Below are 13,947 nucleotides of genomic sequence, written 5' to 3'. Positions count from 1 at the left end.
ATATGAAAAGTAGATATTAGAATTCCTACTGCTTATTTCATAGAGAACCAGGGAAAAGGAACAAAAATATAAATGCGTTTCTTAATTTCTGTATAATGTACATAACTGTTTCATGTGATAATGTGTGCATTCATAAGTCCCAGCTTATAAAGAAAAAAAAAGATCATACATATTTTGAATTCTAACTCAGGGTCTGTCACCCAGCAGCTCTTCATGCTGTGCTCATTTGCACACTAGAGAATGATGACTGCTCTTTGGCAGAGCCACCAAGTATATGTAAATTAAAAAGACTAATTTTATGACTGGATTATTTGTAGCCAATTCATGGTTAGGTGATAAATAATTCCACAGGGGGATCCATTTACTGTTGCTACTGAGTGGACATCATACAATAGTGACTATGGACATTACCTGGCTGTTTCCTTCCTAGTTGCTGGGATCCTGGATTCTGCCTAACAACAGGCCATTTACAGCTTTCATTGGTTGAGGTTAACTCTATTTAATAATAATGACAATATTATCCCTTATTATATTAAAGGATTAACTACTACTGGTAGGCATTTTATTTAACTGTAGTTCAAGAATGGGGTAATCTATTCATTAAAAAAACTTTTTATTTTGAAATAATTTTGAACAGGAAAAAATTGTAAGGATTGTACAAAGCACACCCCTCTCCCTTTAAAAGAAATAGTAACGGGCCAGCCCGTGGCTCACTTGAGAGAGTGCGGTGCTGATAACACCAAGGCCCCGGGTTCGGATCCTATATAGGGATGGCCGGTTAGCTCACGTGGGAGAGCGTGGTGCTGACAACACCAAGCCAAGGGTTGAGATCCCCTTACCGGTCATCTTTAAAAATAAAATAAAATAAAATAAAAGAAATAGTAACAATAATAATATAATAATGAGTTTTTAATTCATGGCAGGTATTGTATTTTGAGGAATTTCTGTGATTGAAACGAGGAGCTGAGGTGATGTCAAATTTATCATAATAAAGTAAATCCCTCAAATTGTCTTACAGTGAAAACATTAACAGTAACTGTACTCTTAAATTCCTTCTAGTTCTCAGTAGAGAGAGCCAGTCAGCGAAAGTGCCTTTACATTTTTGTTTTGGAACAGTTCTGCTGTTCCATCTAAAATATTTTTAGTAATAAAGACTTTTCGGACTTCAAATTCTAGGGCAGAAATTTTATTCTTAAGGATTTTAGCGATGGACAAGAAGCCAAATTGGAATGATTAATGCATTCAGGAGTAATTAAACAGTAATAATAATAATGCCCCAACAGTCGGAAATTATAGTAATTCATCAGATGTATTTTCTAAAGATGTATTTCTGTGAAAAGGACAGGTAGGCAGCCAGCTTTTCTCTGGCTTATCTCTCCGTTCTGATGACCGTAGTGTCCTCTTCACTTGGTCCCCTGCGGGGCACCAGCAGATTTCTGTGCCTTCTGTGGGGGTCTTGGTTCATATCAGACTCTCAGATACCAGTCCCGGGTTTGGCTGCTCTGACCTCGCTTTTCGGTGATGAAGTCACAGGGTTTTCACGCCCCCACGTGGCCCTGGATGTAATGTGACTGTCCCTCCTAATAATGACGGTAGTAATGCCAAGCCACTTAAAAATGCTTCTAGTTCCTCGCAGATATTTTGTTTTTAGTGATTTCTCTCGACAAAAAGTTATGGAGGCTTGATACATTTTAATAAAATAATTACAAGATATTATTTTATTAATGGAAATAATAAACCAATATCTCCAATCTGTTTAAAGTGCTACTTCACAGGATGTATTTTTTCAGAGATATTTCTATAAAAGAGACAAAGAATGAAAACGGTTTTGACATTTTTTTTTTTTAGCTGGTGGTTACTGTAGTAAGATAATGATACCACTAATAATACACTACCACTATTTATTTCTTGGCACTGCTGTATTTTATTAAAGGAGCCTACACATAATCCAATCATTTGATTAGGAAGTTTAATTTAGATATAATTGGTAGCTCTGCCCAAGAGGAGTGATCATTCAGTAGTGTGCGAATGAGCACAGCACAAGAGATGCTCAGTGACAGACCCTGAGTTAAAGTTTAAAATATAAATGATTCCCTTCCTTCCTTCCTTCCTTCCTTCCTTCCTTCCTTCCTTTCTTTTTGTGGCTGGCCGGTGTGGAGATCTGAACCCTTGCCCTTGGTTTTATAATACTGCTCTCTAACCAGCCATGATTATTTTCTTTGTTTGCTTTGAACATGGGAATCTACAATTTTCACTTGAAACAGTAAGGTATGTCATACAGATTAAGAAAAACGTTTATACTTTTGTTCCACTTCTCCAGTTACCTATGAAATGAGCTGTAATTCTTAAGTCAGCTTTTGCTATCATAATGTTGTTTTTAAAAATTTGGTAATTCAGATTTAATAACATTGATAAAATAGTTGGTCCAGTTTTGTGTTAGAGGGATCATTTGCTAGCATTTAGTAATTACTGATGTCTTTTATGGTCATCCTTTTTAAGTAATATTAAAGAGCTAGAGAAGAAAATCTGGAAAATAGAAAATCTGGTGTGCCCTCCTGGAGGAGAAAAAAAGCCCTCAGTTCCCCCAAAATGCATGAGAAAATCAGTTTCCAGAAGATGCACTGTATATTCACGAGGACCTTTTTCTCCAGGACAGTGAGGCCACTCACGTGTACAGGTGAGAATAATCATAATCAACCAGGGACCCAAAGTGTATCAAATAACTTTTGTGTGCATGAAACTACACTTATATACACCCACTCTCCTAGTGGATCCAATGTGTACACTTTTTCTGTGACTCTATTTCATCAAGTATGATTTAAATATTTATTTTTGGAGTAAGGGCCAAAGTCATTTTGTTTTGAATTGAAGAACTTTTTCAGTTGTATATGAAATATTTTTCATGATAGAGATTTTTATTTTAAATTAGTTTCACTTTCTCTTTGGGATTCTCTCAAATGTGCCACGGGATAGCCACTATGGTGTGTAAAGGTAGCTCAGGCTTTCCTGCTTCTTTGCCCTAAGTTGGCATCTGGCAGTGGGGGGAGTCTTAGCATTTCCCAGCTCTGAGCTCTGCACAACTGTCATTTGAGCATTTTTGGGGGGACTGAGTTGGTTGATGAGAAAGTGTGAGAAGCCACTGGGCTGGAGTAGAGTGCGGGAGAAGGGAGGAAAGTGACATCTGTTCCCATTGGAGTTGGAGGGAAGGATCAGATCAGACATCAGGAGATATTGGAGAGGAAGAGATCCAAAGGGGAATGGTCCAGGGCTCCCCAGCTGCCTGGACATTGGCTCTGTTCCACTGCTTCCCCAGTCAGGTTTACTGTGATTCCATGATTTCTGACAGGTTTTTATTTCCTTCCTTTTTCACTCTAGACCTACATTTGACAGCTGACATCTGTCAGCAGATTGTTTTTCAATTCTCTATTTATTTATTGAAGTCTATTTCTCCCTTCAATTTTATCCATTTTTGCTTCATGTATTTCGGGGCTGTATTGTTGGGTGCATGTTATATCTTCTTTACTGACCATTTTATAATTACAAAGTATCCTTCTTTGTCCTATACCAATGTCTGTCTTTTGTCTACTTTGTCTGGTATTAGTATAGCCACTTCAGCTCTTATGGTTACTACTTGCATGGTGTGTCTTTTTCCATCCTTTAATGTTTCACTTGTTTGTGTCTTGAATCTAAAGTGTGTCTTTTGTAAACAGCATATAGTGGTCTCATATTTTTTTTAAAAAACTTATTCTGCCAATCTCTTCCTTTTAATTTGATAGTTTAATCCATTTACATTTAATAAAATGACTGATAAAATAGAATTTATTTCTTCCATTGTGCTATTTGTTTTTATATATATTATGTCTGTTGTGTTCCCCAGTTCCTTGAGTACTGCATGCTTTTGTGTTATATAAATATTTTATAGTGTACCATTTTAGTTATGTCTTCATTTCTTTTACCATATATATTTATAGTTATTTTATTAGTGGTTGCCCTTTGTATTACAATCAACATTTTAATTTATAACAATCTGGTTCAATATAATACCAATTTCATTATAGTAGTCTCAAAAATCTTGCTTCTATACAACTTTGTCTCTTCCTCCTTTATGCTGTTATTTTTACAAATTAGATTGCATACCCATTAATGCAGACTTATAATTATTGGTTTATGTCATTTTTTTTTTTTAAAAGATAACCAGTAAGGGGATCTTAACCCTTGACTTGGTGTTGTCAGCACCACACTCTCCCAAGTGAGCTAACTGGCCATGTCTATATAGGCTCCAAACCCATGGCCTTGGTGTTATCAGCACTGCACTCTCCTGAGTGAGCCATAGGCTGGCCCTTATGTCATTGTTTTTTAAATCAGATAGAAGAAAAAAAAATTACAAACAAAAATACATTTATGCTGTCTTTTATATTTATCTATGTAGCTACCTTTACCAGCACTCAATTTCTTCAGGTAGGTCTGAGTTACTGCCAAATATTTTTAAATTTTGGGCTAAAAGACCTCCTTAAGTATTTCTTTTAGTACAGGTGTGCTAGCAACAAATTCTCTTAGTTTTTTTAAAATCTGGAAATATCTAATTTCCCCTTTATTTTTGAAGGATAGTATTGCTGTATACAGAATCCTTGATTGACAGTTTTTACTTTCATTATTTTGAATATGTCATACCACTACCTTATGTTTTCTTTGGTCTCTGATAAGAAATGACCTGTTAATTTTATTGAGAAGCCATTGTACATGATAAATCACTTCTCACTTGCAGATATCAAGATTATTTGTCTTCATTCTTTAAGGGATTGATCGTAATGTATGGAGGTATAACTCTCTTTTAGTTTATTCTACTTAAAGTTCAGGGACCTACTTAGATGCATAAAGTAGTGTTTTTCCTCAAATTTTTGGAAGCTTTCAGCTATTACGTCTTCAAATATTGGTCTGGCCTTTTTTCTGCTCTCCTTCTTGGTCTGTCATTTTGCATATATTGGTACTCTCAATAATTTCTCACAGGTCTCTGAGGCTTTGCTCATTTTTCTTCATTCTTTTTCTTTTTGTTCCTTATTCTGGAAATCTCAATTGACCAATTTTTTTTCTCAGTTTATCAGTTTTGAGGTTTGCTAATTTTTTCTTCTGTCTTCTCAAATCTGCTGCTGAGACCTGTAGTGAATTTTTCATTCATTAGACTTTTCAACTTTAGAATTTCTTTTTTTTTTTCTTTTTTTAAAGATGACTGGTAAGGGGATCTTAACCCTTGGCTTGGTGTTGTCAGCACTGCGCTCAGCCAGTGAGCTAACCAGCCATCCCTATATGGGATCCGAACCCGGGGCTTTGGTGTTATCAGCATGGCACTCTCCCGAGTGAGCCACAGGCCGGCCCCAACTTCAGAATTTCTATTATGTTCCTTTTCAATATTTCTGTCTCTTTATCCCTTCATATTTTCTATTTGGTGAAACATTGTTCTCATACTTTACTTCTTTAGACACATACTCCTTTTAGTCTTTGAATGTATTTAAAGTAGATGATTTAAAGACTTTTCTAGAGTGGTAGCCCAGCAGGCCTGGTATGTGGGTCTGTGGCAGTTCGGGGTCTGCCCGTGGGCTGCTGTGTGAGCGGGCAGCCCGGTTCCTCTCATCCCCTGCCCACTGCCACCGCAGCTGTGATTGAGTGGCAGATGGTGCTGGGCAGATGGAAAACCTAATGTCAGTTTCCAAATTCGCCTCCATCTGTATCATGGGCACCAATGCTTTGGCATTAAAGAGATTAGTCCAGAGCATTTTCCAGTCAATGAGCACTATTTCGGATTAGTCAGTTTTGGAAATACCTGCTACTGCAATTCAGTTCTTCGAGCACTTTATTTTTGTTGTCCATTTTGGGAAAAAGTTCTAGCATGCAAGAGTCAATTTAGGAAGAAGGGGAGCTTTCTTATGTGATTAGCAGATCTCTTCCACAGTAGAGCCATTCAGAAGAAAAGGCTGGAGTAATACCTCCTATGAAGTTCATGACAAGCTTATGGAAAGAAAATGAGCTTTTTGTCAACTACATGCAACAAGATGCTCGTGAGTTCTTAAATCACCTACTTAATACAACTGCTGGGTATTTTACAGGAAGAGAGAAAGCAGGAAAAAAGTGGTCGCTTGCCTAATGATAATATTGATAGTGAAAATAATAACAGCAAACTAGACCCAACGTGGATTCATGAGATTTTTCAGGGAATATTAACTAATGAATCCAGATGTCTTGCTTGTGAAACTATAAGTAGGAAAGGTGAAGATTTTTTAGACCTTTCTGTTGACGTGGAGCAAAACACATCAATTACTCACTGCTTAAGGGATTTTAGCAACACAGAAACTCTATGCAGTGAATACAAATATTACTGTGAGGAGTGTCACAGCAAACAGGAAGCACACAGGTGGGTGAAAGTTAAAAAACTTCTCTTGATTCTAAGTCTACACCTGGAGAGACTAAAAGGTATGGCTCAACTTCATCGATACACAAAACTTTCTTACTGGGTAGCTTTTCCTTTAGAACTTCCTCTGTATAACACTTCAGGTGATGCCACCAGCCCTGACAGAATGTACGACCTCGTTGCTGTTGTGGTTTGCTGTGGAAGCAGTCCTAATCGACGCCATTATATTGCAATAGTTGAGCCATGATTTTTGGTTGTTGTTTGATGCCAAAATTATAGAAAAAAATAGATGCACAAGCTATTGAAGAATTCTACGGATTGACATCAGATATCCTAAAGAACTGAGTCCGATTACATCCTTTTCTATCAGTCTCGGGACTGAGGGGAACCATGATAAAGAGATACTTTCTGCCTCATTTCTTCTCTGATTATTTCAGAAAGGATCAAACTGATTTTTTAAGAGGAGAGAAATGAAGGAAGATCAGGGGGCAGTAGCATTCTTTGCATACAATGAAGCAAAGACGATGGATTAACAAGCCCTTCCTGTCATGGTAGTTGATTTATTTGCTCAGGTATCATGCTGTCTGTGCAGTTCCATACAACAAGGAAGTGAAATCGGAGATACCAGCTCCTCTTGCAAAGCAAACTTCCAGCCATCGAGTCACATTTTCTCTTTATTAATTGCACCAATAATGATTTGAATTCCTTGAGGGTGCAGTAGAAAGAATTGGAATCTGTGCTAGATTGTATTAATAATTTAAAGAGGTGCTTTTCAACATACTGCATAAACTTGCGTATGTACAGTGTGTGTAGAAGCAGACTCAGTGGTCTTTTCAGCGTAACCAGAAATTGTTTTGGGCCCAAAGCTTGCAGTTGCCTTCCTGATGTAAAAAACGAACTGATACTAGAATCCACTGTCAGGAGGACAAGTATGTTTTGCTTCTGAGAAGAAGTATAATAATATACAGTATATGCATATGTAGGAAACAACTGGTCAACAGTGGCTTTTTGTTTCCACAAGGGGAAAGGCTGGCTTTGTAATCATAATTTTTTCCTTATCTATTTTACTTAAAACTGGTAGAGTTTAAGAATTGTATGATGATGCTGTAAGTAAATTTGACTATTTTTATTTTTATCATTTATTTATTTATTTTTAAAAAGATGACTGGTAAGGGGATCTTATCCTTGATTTGGTGTTGTCAGCACCACGCTCTCCCAGGTGAGCCAACTGACCATCCCTATACGGGATCCGAACCCATGGCCTTGGTGTTATCAGCACCACACTCTCCCGAGTGAGCCACGGGCTGGCCCATAATTTGAGTATTTTTAAATTAGTTTCTGTTAGTTTAATTTTTTTGTTTGTTTCTATTTATAAAGCAAATTTTAAATTCTGTCTGAAATCAGTAAGATACCTTGAGAAAAATTGCAGTGAGAGGAGGTAAGTATTCTTTTTCAGGAGGAACTGATATCTCTAGTTAAATATTTGTCCTTTTGTTCTAGTTTATAAGTCAGTTATTTTATTCAGCTTTAATTTTCATAAAATAAAAAGCTATCAAAAATTCCCTATAGTTGTTGGAATGTTAAGAGAAATCCTGGTGCTGAGGTTGTATATCAATCTTTAGAATTCTTTTTTTTTTTTTTTTTTTAAAAGATGACCGGTAAGGGGATCTTAACCCTTGATTTGGTGTTGTCAGCACCACGCTCAGCCAGTGAGCGAACCGGCCATCCGTATATGGGATCCGAACCCGGGGCCTTGGTGTTATCAGCACCGCACTCTCCCGAGTGAGCCACGGGCCGGCCCTCAATCTTTAGAATTCTTAAATATTCTAATGTTTCAAGTTGAGGACATGCTTGGAAAATTTATGTCATAGCAGTTGTGTTATTTTTAAATGCAATTTTTCATGCTAGAACACTAGCAGCCTGGAAAACTGCTAAAAAACCTTTTGAAGTTTAAATTTTCTTTTTTTTATTGAAGCATAATTGATTATACATATTTTGGGGGTACAGTGTTGATTTTTGTGTACAGTGTTGTTATTTGTGTACAATATATGATGATCAAATCAATATTATTAGCATATTCATTATTACAAATCATAATTATTCTTTGTGCCCCTTATCCAATTTCTCCCTAACCCCCGCTCTCCCTTCCCCTTTCTGTTTTTTTTTTTTTTTTTTTTTTTTGTCGTTTTTTCGTGACCGGCACTCAGCCAGTGAGTGCACTGGTCAGTCCTATATAGGATCCGAACCGCGGAGGGAGCGTTGCTGCGCTCCCAGCGCAGCACTCTACCAAGTGCGCCACGGGCTCGGCCCTCCCTTCCCCTTTCTTGCCTCTAGTAACCATAGATTTGTTCTGTCCTTCTGAAAGTTCAATGCATTATTGTGGTCTTGTCTCTTCCTCCCTTCCTTCCTTCCTTCCTTCCTTCCTTCCTTCCTTCCTTCCTTCCTTCCTTCCTTCCTTCCTTCCTTCCTTCCTTCCTTCCTTCCTTCCTTCTTAGCACTCACTTATGAGTGAGTACATGCAGTATTTCTCTTTCTGTATCTGGCTTATTTCACTTAACATAATTTTCTCCAATCTCATTTATGCTGTTGCAAATGGCAGAATTTCATTCTTTTTTACTGCTGAGTAATATTCCATTGTGTAGATATACCACATTTTCCTTATCCAGTCATCTGTCAATGGACATTTAGGTTGGTTCCATGAAGATTAAATTTTAATGAAGTAGACCAGTAATACAAAAAACAAGTCCCCCCCAGTGCCTTTACAAATCTTACTGGAAGAGAGTTCAGAAATTAAAATTTGTGTTTTTTTTTTTTTTTAAAGATGACCAGTAAGGGGATCTTAACCCTTGACTTGGTGTTGTCAGCACCACGCTCACCCAGTGAGCAAACCGGCCATCCCTGTATGGGATCCGAACCCATGGCCTTGGTGTTATCAGCACTGCACTTTCCCGAGTGAGCCACAGGCCGGCCCCAAAATTTGTGTTTTTAAGACTTCATTCTGTTGGGAGTTTTAAGAAGTAATATATGTCATGTAAAATGTATGTAAACTCTTGCAGTTGACATTTTTCCATGCATCAGTAAATTGTCAGACAGTGGCTGAATGTAACTTGCAGAAAATAATTGAAAATTATGTTCAAAATAATAGCAATCAGGTCTTGGATATTCTTTATCAAACTCTTTCAGGCAGGAATTTAAAAAAAAAATACTGTAATTTTCTAAGAATTAAAAAAAAATTCTTAAAAAAATTTTTAAAAGTTCTGTAATTTTCACTAAGACTGTTGACTGTGGAAAACAGACAGCAAAAAATAATGTTTTTTCATCTGCTGCTATTATTAACGTTTATGAAATGACTGCACCTATTCTGTAAACAGATTTTTAACAGGGCTACTTAGCTAATTGGACTGCTTAAACCTATGTGCCGGGAGAAAGTTATGGTATTCAGTATTTGTACTAAATATTAAAAGTGTTTTGACAAATTGCGTTTTAAGACACAGTTTCCAAAGTCTTACCCTGGCTGGATTTGTTTTGTACGGATTACTCATAGCCTGCCTGATTTACCAAAATTGCACGGAGAATCACAACCAAGAATGTGGGAAAGTCAGCGCTGTGGAAGGGGACATACATTTTTTATTTTGAGGGCATAAACCAAGTAGTCTTGGAATTTTCTGCAGCTTTCAGTACAGAGAAAAAGTAAAGCGAAGTGGAGTCAGTTTTAACATCAGCTGGGCCACAGCATGTGTAAGAAAGATAGATGAAGTCATTTGCAGGTACAGCATTGACATGCTATGTTGTGTTTGTTTTCACATTTTTGTATTTAAAAAAACCACGCAGTAAAGGTGAAGTTAAATTTCATATTAAAGCAAGTTCTAGCATTTGTATTGGGAAAAAGTCTTTTCCAGTAACTCCAATATCTGGGCTTCTTTAGGACAGATTTTATTGGTTGCTTATTTTTTCTTGTGCGTAGGCTATACTTTGTTTCTTTGCATGTCTCATAATTTTTGTCATGAGATCCAGACATTTTAATTAATATTGTGTGGCAACATTGGAAATCAGATTCTCCTACCTCATCATGGCTTGTTTTTATTATTGCTTATTGTAATTGTTGTTCTCTATTTGCTTAGGCATATTTCTAAACCAATTCAGTAAAGTCTGTATTCTTTGTCATGTGTGGGCACTGATATCTCTGCTTAGCTTAGTTGGCAGGTAATGATAGGACAGAAGTTTCCTTAAAGGCCTGGAACCAGTAAATTCCCCAGTCTTTGCTGAGGGGCTTTATGCGCTTGTTGGGTTATGCTTTCAAAACTTAGCCAGAAAGTTTCTAACTACCTGAGTCTTTACTTCCTGCTTGTACAGATCTTCAAGGTATAGCTTAGATGCATAGCTTAGGGCCTTTCCAGGTCTTTCCTGAGCTTGTCCATGACTCTAGGCTTACAGGGGTTCTTATAGATCCCTAAGAATTTGTCAGAGCTTTTCAATGTCCCTATAAGTATCTTATTTCCAAGCTTCTCTTATTCTTTTCCTTTTCTGTTAAAAAGGCTTTTTGTTAGTTTTTTTGTTTGCTTCAACTGTTGTTCATTGCCTCACACAGCTGCAAAGTTAAAACTCTTGCCTGTAATTGTGCTCAAAAAAGATATCCCCTGGAGGAAATATTTTGAATTAGGTGAGTGCCAGAGTAGCCTGGTAAGGAGATCTTCCAGGAAACCACTAGACAAGTAAAAAAAAAAAAAAAAAAAAAACTTTGGGGATGAAGATTTGAAGGAGCCCCAGCTCCATTCTGCTCTTTTCAGTGAACTTCCAGGAAGCATCAGGAATGCAGGTGAGTATTTTCCAAGGATGTTTCTGAGCTGGAGAGTAGGGCTTGGGACCAGGACAAGTCAAAAATGTCACAAAGCTGACTCTCCATACAAACATTCAACTTTTTTTTTTTTTTGAATAAACTCTCCCCAGGTCACTGGAACCCTTCAATTCATTTTTGTTGATCTGAAAAAGTTGATTCTAACTCTTTTAAATCAAATTTTGTCATTGCTTTTAAGAATTTTTGAAGGACCTTATTTTGCCATGTTTGCAGATGTCACCCCTACCAAGATCTTCTTGAGCAGGGAATCAGTAAATCTTTAAATTTTTTAATCTTTGTGTTTTTTCATTTACTTACTTTTTGGGCAGTTGGGACACGAACCTGTGATCTTGGTGTTACAAGGGTATGCTCTAGCTAACTGAACTAACCAGCCAGCCCTACCTTGTGTTTTAGATGGTGTCTATCACGGCTACTCAGCACTGCCATTGTAGTGCAAAAACAGCCATAGTACGCATGTGAATAAATGCGGTGGTTGTGTTACAACAAAGCATTATTTTCAGGAAAATCACAGACTGGATTTGGCCCAAGGGCTATATTTTTTCAACTTCTCTTCTTAAAGATTAAAAACAACTTCAGAATTCCACCCTGCTCTTTAGTCATCTTCCTATCCTCACTGAAGTTATTTTTCTTCCAACTGAAATATACTAGGATGTTTAAACATCTAAGAAATATTTAACACTGCATTTTTAAACTGTCCTTTGGAAAATTTATTTCCTATCGCTTCCAATTTCTATTTACCATCTTTTCTAAATTCACATTTCTACTGTAACCAGAGAAGCAAATCAAAATAAATTGATGCATTATCATTCAGAATATAAAATATATATTAATTTCCAGAGGCAGCAAAACAAGTCTAAAACTTAGCATGAAGTTAGTTTCAATCAGTTTTATTTTTTTAAAGTGTAGAACCTTGTCTTATGTATATGAACTACCCAGCAGTAAAAAAAAAAAAATAAGGTGCTGATTAGGAAATGGAGAGTGAAAGGCAGCTTTAATGTGTAATACTTAGAGGGAAAGCTTACATTAAATAAAACATTGGATAGGAAGCTATGATTGGAGACCATTATAGATCACATATATTTAGAAAAAAAAGAGAAAACCACTGGGGTTAACAAGAGTATGTAGAACATAATTAATTTCTGTATCACTGATATAATATATAGTAGATCACCACAAAAAGGTAATGCACAGTGGAAAATAAGCTAAGTTCTAAGAGAATGACAGTGAGCTTTAAGGTAAGAGGTATTTTATCCACAGGTAGGTGCCTTCCAGGTATTTTGATGACTATTAAGAAGAGCTTGTAGATGGCCTCCTTCTGCAGCTCTTCCTGTGGTTTTATAAATATTTCTTTCATAGACCTTTTTCTGATGTCTAAAATTATGCATTATGTATGTAATTTCTTTCTTTTTTTAAAAAGATGACTGGTAAGGGGATCTTAACCCTTGACTTGGTGTTGTCAGCACCACGCTCTCCCCAGTGAGCCACGGGCTGGCCCTGTATATGTATGTAATTTCTTGGTGTCTATCATCACCTTCTTTCTAGTTCTTACTTTGAATTAGCCTTCCAAGAAGATTTCTATAAGTTAGAATGTGTAGGACAACATAGTAGTATTAGGTCTCAGCAGAAAAAAAATGGCAAATATAAGATTCGTTGGAAAACAGGGAAGTAAAATGACATTAGAGGAAAATCATCCTATTTCATAATTTTGCGAATGGTTCTTCTTCTACCAGTTGAATTTCTTTGTCTCCAGCATTGGTATTTGCTATCTTGTGGCTATATTCTTTTCTTTTTTTCCTTATAACAAGGGAAAGAAAGCAACAAGGCTATATACAGTGTTGGAGCAACTCTGTCACTGAGAACAACTATAAAAGAAGGATGAACTGTGAGTTTTTGTTGAAACCAAAGAGCTACCAAAGCAACAAAGATCTGATGGAACAAATTTCCAGACGATAATTCCCAGAATTTAAGCCCAATATTTGGCATAACTTATATCTTTGAGGCAGGCTGGAACCTGAGTAGAAACAGTAGCAAGTACCTGAGAAGAACACCTGCCAGTCTCACAGAACTGGGAGACAAGTATGGAAGTTCAGAGTCGAACAAAGACTCTAAAAATAATGGTGACTAATATGTTCAAGAAATTCAATGATCAAATGGAACACTTAAACAGGAACTGGAATTTTTATTCCAGTAGTTGAATTTTTTTATTCAATGCAATAAAAAAAATTGAATGCAAAATCTAAAACTGAGATATACAGTAACAGAACATTAAAAATTCAACAGATGAAATTAAGAAGAGATTAGATATGGATGAAATGAGAAAATTAGCAATTTGGAGGATAGAACCAAGATATATACCACTAGAAGAACGAAGAGGCAAGGTAATGGAAGATAACAGAGCAAAGAGACAGTGAAAGATATATCGTATGTGTATTCCAGTCCTTGAAAAAGAGGAGAGAAACTTCAAAAAAGAAAGAAAACTTGTATCTGAAAATCTTCTATATGCTGTTACTATCAAATTATTTGTTTACAAGTACAGTACTCCTAAGCTCTTATAGCACTTTGCTCAAGTTTCATAACACTTTTCAATATCCATATTTTAAATATTTTGTTGTGAACAAGATTTTTGTCTTTAACCTATTTTAGTTACTTATAGAGGGTTAAAAGTAATTACACAGTGGAAATGTGTTGT

The 13,947-nt window shown here is 36.5% G+C and overlaps 1 pseudogene; it reads left to right on the top strand.

Moving 5' to 3' along the window:
- The first annotated feature begins 5,682 nt into the window (after positions 1-5,682).
- Positions 5,683-6,785, top strand: LOC134389445 (ubiquitin carboxyl-terminal hydrolase 12-like; annotated as a pseudogene).
- The last annotated feature ends 7,162 nt before the right edge of the window (positions 6,786-13,947 follow it).

Source organism: Cynocephalus volans, chromosome 10 (assembly GCF_027409185.1).
Source record: "Cynocephalus volans isolate mCynVol1 chromosome 10, mCynVol1.pri, whole genome shotgun sequence".
In the NCBI taxonomy this organism is placed as follows: domain Eukaryota; kingdom Metazoa; phylum Chordata; class Mammalia; order Dermoptera; family Cynocephalidae; genus Cynocephalus; species Cynocephalus volans.
This window is presented reverse-complemented; position numbering and strand designations above follow the sequence as displayed.